This window comes from Protobothrops mucrosquamatus, unplaced genomic scaffold (assembly GCF_001527695.2).
Source record: "Protobothrops mucrosquamatus isolate PMUCROS unplaced genomic scaffold, P.Mucros_1.0 scaffold_311, whole genome shotgun sequence".
In the NCBI taxonomy this organism is placed as follows: Eukaryota; Metazoa; Chordata; class Lepidosauria; order Squamata; family Viperidae; genus Protobothrops; species Protobothrops mucrosquamatus.
In genome coordinates this window covers 506,558-513,062 of record NW_015386387.1, presented here as the reverse complement: position 1 = coordinate 513,062, position 6,505 = coordinate 506,558, and positions in this window count along the sequence as shown.

Sequence of the window (6,505 nt, the reverse complement as noted above, 5' to 3'; positions counted from 1 at the left end):
GTAGTGTAGCTGAGGTACACGGCATGAATGAGGGGGTAGAGGAGGTCACTGGGAATGAGAGAAAGGGGAAGGAAGTTGGGACACGTAGGGTTAGGAAGGGAGATGGGGGTAATGGACAACAAGGGGGTACCCTGGGCGCAGGATTGAATCCCACCCCTAGTACACGAACAAGCAAGAAAAAGAGCAAAGGTGGGGAGGAGAGAGGCAGGGACGTGTCAGCTGACGATATGATAACTAGGAGCCGAATGCAGGAGGATCGGTTGGGCCCAATCACGAGGTCTAGGAGTCGGGTGCAAAAGGCACCACTCCTATAAGTAGCCATCCCATCGACTGTTAAACCACTCTGATGATGCTGGCAGGAAACCGGCGAAAGCTAGGTGTTTTTTTTAAAAAATTATTAAAACTTTTTAATGGTTTTAATATCCTCCTGGTGGTCTCACAGTTTGTGGTTCCCGAAATATATATATATATATATATATATATATATATATATAGAAATAAAAACAAAAATACAACTCTTGGGAATATTCATTATAAAACAAAGCTATACATACAAAGCTATACATACATATATATACATATACAGTATACATATATATAATATATTATATATATATACATACACACACACACACATATATATATTAAAGGTAAAAAAGGATATATGCAGTGTTATCTTCATTTTAATCTCAAAAGGGTCTCTCTCTGTCTCTCTCTGTCTCTCCCTCTCTCTCTTTCTCTCCCCCCCCTCTCCCTCTCTCTGATCTTCTGCTCACCTGGCAAGCTGGCTTCAAGCTGTTCTCCAACAAGCTCAGGGTTAGGCAACCTCGGCTCTTTTATGACTCATGGACTTCAACTCCCAGAATTCCTGAGTCAGCATAGCTGGGCTCAGAGGCATAGCGTGGGGGGTGCAGGGGGGGCTGGCCGCACCGGGCACAACATCTGGGGGGCGTGCTTGCACTCGCAGCTCTCTGCCCCTGCCTGGCTCACTCACTCTCTCTGCAGTGCTGGCTGTGTGAATCTGATCCGAGCCTCCGGGTCGCCGACGCCGCCCACTGTGGAGGGGGGCGCAAATTACTTGCCCCGGGTGCTGACAACCCACGCTATGCCACTGGCTGGGCTAGCTAGCTCTCTCCTGCCTTCCTGCTTCCTGTTTCCTGCAGAGACACAGCAAAGGGAGGAGCCATGCCCAGTAAGCTTTTCAGCTCGTGGGAGAACACCTTGAGTCCACTCTCTTTTTTACACACACACACACACACACAGAGAGAGAGAGAGAGAGAGAGAGAGAGAGAGAGAGAGAGAGAGAGAGAGAGAGAGAGAGAGAGAAGCAGGGAAGTGCAAGTGCCTCTCTCTGTCTCTCTCTGCAAATGGCAGAGGAGGCTGGGAGCCGCAGGGGAAGGCTCAAAGAGCCACATGCGTCTCTGGAGCTGCAGGTTGCTGACCTGTGGTCTATTGAATGTCAAACGGCTTTTGAAAACTTAAAGCGACTATTTGCAGCAGAACCTATTCTTAAACACCCCGATCCTGGAAAGCAATTCATCATCCAAGCCGACACCAGCGACATAGCCCTGGGGGCTGTTCTGTTACAAAGGAACGAAAATGGAAATTTACAACCCTGTGCTTATACCTCAAAAAAATGACAGACACTGAATGTAGGTGGGCAGTCTGGGAGAAGGAAGCTTTTGTGCTAAGGTGGGCTTTACTCACATGGCGTCATTCTCTTGAAGGGTAGGAATTGCCTTTTGAAGTATGGACTGATCATAAAAATCTGGAGGCATTAAGAACCCCTCGTAAATTATCTCCTAAACAAGTCAGATGGGCGCAATACTTTAACTGTTTCAACTTTACATTAAAGTATCTTCCGGGGGGGGGGGAAACTTCCTAGCTGATGCCCTATCCAGATTGCCCCAATACAAAAGCTGTCAAGAGGAAATTATAAACTCTGTCATTCCTCAATCAGAATCGGTTTCTCAAATAAAAACGGAATCCTTCACATGCTAAACTTACTGAGCCTGATAACCCTATCACAAAGAGACTAAAAGGAGAGCTAAAAGCTGATACCTGGTTCCTTGCGAATAAAACCATTTTGATGTGCTGGGATGGGTTAGCCTGGAAAGGGTCAAAATTATATCTGCCAGAGACTCTAAGAGTCCAAGCTCTCCAACGCAGTCATGACAGCAAGCAAGCAGGTCACTTTGGCTACCTAAAGACTTTACATTTGATTCAATGATAATTTTGTGGCCAGGACTAAAGAAAGATGTTGAGAACTATGTAAAAAGCTGCACAATTTGCGCAACCATGAAGAAACGTCCAGGTAAACCTCCTGGATTGTTATAGCAAGTAGCAGATCCTTCCCAACCCTGGGAAGAAATTGCCATGGATTTTATTGTGGAATTACCAGAAAGTAGGGGAAATACTGTAATATGGACTGTGATTGACCTTTTTTCAAAACAAGCTCACTTCATCCCCTGCACTGGTCTCCCCTCCGCAAAGAAATTGGCACAAATGTTTCTCAAACATATCTATCTACTCCATTGGGTTCCAAAGCAAACTATATCAGATAGAGGAGTGCAATTTACTGCTATGTTCTGGAGAGATTTTTAAAAACTTATTGGGTCCTCCTAGGGCACTGATGGCAAACCTTTTGGACAATGAGTGCCCAAACCCTCCCACCCTGCCCGCCCCGCCCTGGCCTCTGTCTCAACCCGCCTGCCCCGTCCACCTGCAGGGCCACCCACCGCCTCCATGGCCCACCGCAGATCGCCCAGGCAGCCCAGTAGCGCCATGGCAGCCATGCCCTCTACCCGCACCCTGCAACATCATCTGCGTGTGACAGGGTGCAAGGGCAGAATCTGGTCCCTGCTGCCCGGCTGCCATGTCATTGGCTGCGCTGTTCCACGTGGGCCGTACCCGGGGGCAACTGTTCTCCGGGGGGACTGCTGGTAAAGAGGGGGCCACGGCAAGGCTGGGCAACGGCATGTAACAAAGAGGGCTCTGAGTGCTGCCTCTGGCACACGTGCCATAGGTTCACCACCACTGCACTAGGGTTTTATAAAGCTGTACTAGTACTTCATGTGATTTTGATTCTATGCCTCTGTTTATACAACCCAGGACTGTATTAGCTTTTTTGGCTGCTGCTGCACACTGCTGGCTCATGGTCAAGTGATCGTTTACAACGACTCCAAGGTCCCTCTCACAGTTGCTGTTTTTAAGCCAGGTCTTGCCCAATCTGTACTTGTACCTTTGATTTTTCCTGCCTAAATGTAAAACTTTGCTTTTCTCCACATTGAAACTCATTAGTTAGTCTTCTGGGGTGTTGGATACTTCTGCCAGTTTGGTATCATTTGCAAATTTGATGAGTTCCCTTTCAATTCCCTCATCTAAGTCATTGATGAAGATATTGAAGAGTGCTGGACCTAGGATGGAACCTTGTGGTACTCCACTGCTTACTTCTTTTCAGGTAGATGTAGTGCCATTCAGGAGTACTCGTTGAGTTTGGTTTGCCAGCCAGCTACAGATCCATCTGGTGGTTATATTGTCTATTACACCTTTTTCTAGCTTACCAAGCAGTAGATTGTAGTCTACTGGTCACTTTCCCCCAAGTTCTGGCAAATTCAACTCCCTCTATCACTTCTCTATTAGTAAGAATTAGGTCTAGTATAGCTTTATTTCTAGTTCCCTCCTCTACCTTTTGGATGACAAAGTTGTCGGCTAAGTTGGTTAGGAATCTGTTTGATCTCCTGCTCACTGCAAAGTTTGTTTCCCAGCTGATATCTGGGTAGTTGAAGTCTCCCATTACTACTGTGGTGTGCTTCCTACATACATTTGTTAACTGGTTGGCAGAGCTAATCTATTTTTTCTGATTGTTTGGGTGGCTTGTAGTATACACCTCTGGCAATGTCAGTTTTTCCCCCTTTTATATTGACCCATATACATTCTGGAGGGCTTTTATTTTTGATCATGTGCATTTCTGTTAATATGTAGTATTCTCTTACACATAGTGCAACTCCCCTTCCTCTTTTTGTAGTTCTGTTTCTTTTGAACAATTTGTATCCATCTATCAGTCCATTCCAGTCATGGGTTTCGTCCCACCAGGTTTCTGTAATGCCAACTATGTCATACCCTCCCTCATGTACTATTGCTTCTAGTTCACCCTGTTTGTTCCCCAAGCTTTGAGCATTAGTATATAAGCATTTAAGACTTTTATGCCTGTCTGGACTCCCGCTTGATTGTGGAAGGGCGGCAGCCTTGCCGTTTGATCTGGGGCAGCTCTCCAAACTGGAGGGGAAAAGACCGGCCATAGCAACATGGCTCGTCATTAAGCTGCTGATAGCCGAAGTCAAAACTACTACCAAGCACCTTTAAAGCAATGTGGATGAAACTGGGTGAGATTTGATTTTCTCTTTAAGACTTTAAATATCTTTCCTACAAAAGCTGCCCAAAGTATTTCTCCCCTTGTGAGGAGAGAGGGAAGGGAATTCTTACCCCACCCTCTAAGAACAGCAGCGACTGACTACCCAGGGGAAATAGAGCAATTATAAGAACAACTTTAATTTAATTGGATGCATATACCTTTGAAATTTGGGGATTAAAGTTTTCCTATTCTTACTGGAGACGTTGGTTTTTATCTAAAAAGGAAATAAATAAACCTTGAAAAACTATTATTAAAACTAAGGGCTTAAAAAGTTTTAAACGGCATCGGTGACATCTTGTGGATACGTATACTACTACAACTTGTTATTGACTAAAAGAGACTTGGCTTGAAGCCCAGAATTTAGAAAAAACTCTCTCCACCTTGACAGATACCACCTGTGAAAAACCCAGCTGTAAAGAAGGAACTGCAGGGCGGCATATCTGGCCTGTTTGAACTATGAAGATAAACATTTATTGATTATGGGAAATTGTTTTCCTATTTCTCTACATGAGAAGTATCTGTTATTACACGCAATGATGGAATACTTTGGACTATAAATTCTTAGATATACAAACCCAGATCTTGACTACAACCAAAGAACTAACAATGCAGAAAGTAACAGGAGAAGTGGAACAACTAAATACTAAGACAGAGGACCCAACTGACCAACAGATTCAGCCAATGGGAAAATTAGAAAAGAGAGTGACAACATTGAAAATGGAAAAGACTTTTTACATAAATCAGAAGAAATTTGAGGAAAAGGAAGAAGAACAGATTGAATGGAAGATAAACTTATCAGGACAATTGTGGGAAATTGGAATAATAGGGAGGTAATTAAATGAATACAATTGGGCTAGTTCTTCCAAAAAAACTGTAATTAAATGGTCTTTCATATTTCAAATAATACATATAATAATAGAGGGAGAACTGTTTGAGGATTCAAAGGTACTGACATGGAAGGTTAGTTGGCAAAGGAAAAAAGCCAGAGTAAGGCTGAAAGAAACTAGGGTTTTGATTTATTAAGAGGGGATTCTGTACTATTGTTTAGAGCAGGGGTAGTCAACCTTTTTATACCTACCGCCCACTTTTGTATCTCTGTTAGTAGTAAAATTTTCTAACCGCCCACCGGTTCCACAGTAATGGTGATTTATAAAGTAGGGAAGTAACTTTACTTTATAAAATTTATAAAGCAGAACTACAGCAAGTTAAAGCATATAATAATAATTACTTACCAAATACTTTGTCGGACTTTCGCTAAGTTTGGCAGAATAAATCTTTATAAAACAACTTACTGTAGTTAAATCTATCTTTTTATTTATACTTTGCATACATAGAAGCATGAAGTCTGATGAAATTACATTTAATTAATTAAATTATTAATGAGATCCCTGAGGCTGATGCTGCGAAACTAAATACTGGATATCTGGCTCAGTTTTTGTAAGGAACAAACGAAGGTCTCCTCTTTCGGAAATATTCAGGCAGTTTCTTTTCTTTGGTCATAATATGATTAACAGCACTAAAGCCTGATTCCACAAGATATGAGGTAGGGAAAGGTATCAATAAACTGAATATCATTTTCCACATATTTGGATATAAGAGAGGCATTTTTTTACTTTGCCATAGGTTTTCATATCCACCACTATCGAATTTATGTTTACTTTCTTCATCATATCTAATTTCTAACAGTTTTTGGCAAGTTGTATCAGCCTCTTCAATATTTGCGGTAAAAGGATTTTTCATCCAGTCATACACCTTCAATTTCAAAATATCTTCAAATCGTTTTTCCATGTCCAATTTAAGTTTGTTGAGGTGGCTACTGAATCTGTCAATATCCTCTGGAGTTACATCATCTTTTATAGATGATAATTCAGGAAACTGATGAAATTCTCTCCTCAATAGATTATAACGAAGTAGTTCAAGTTTGTCAATAAATAATGACACAATACTTTGGCAACCTATAAGAGTTTTATTAGCTCCTTGAAGCTGCAAATTGACATCATTAAATCTCTTGAAAATATCTGCCAAATAAAAGGCATCATTCTTTACTGTTTTTAACTGTTGACACAGATTGGTCTCATTATTACTTTCAAA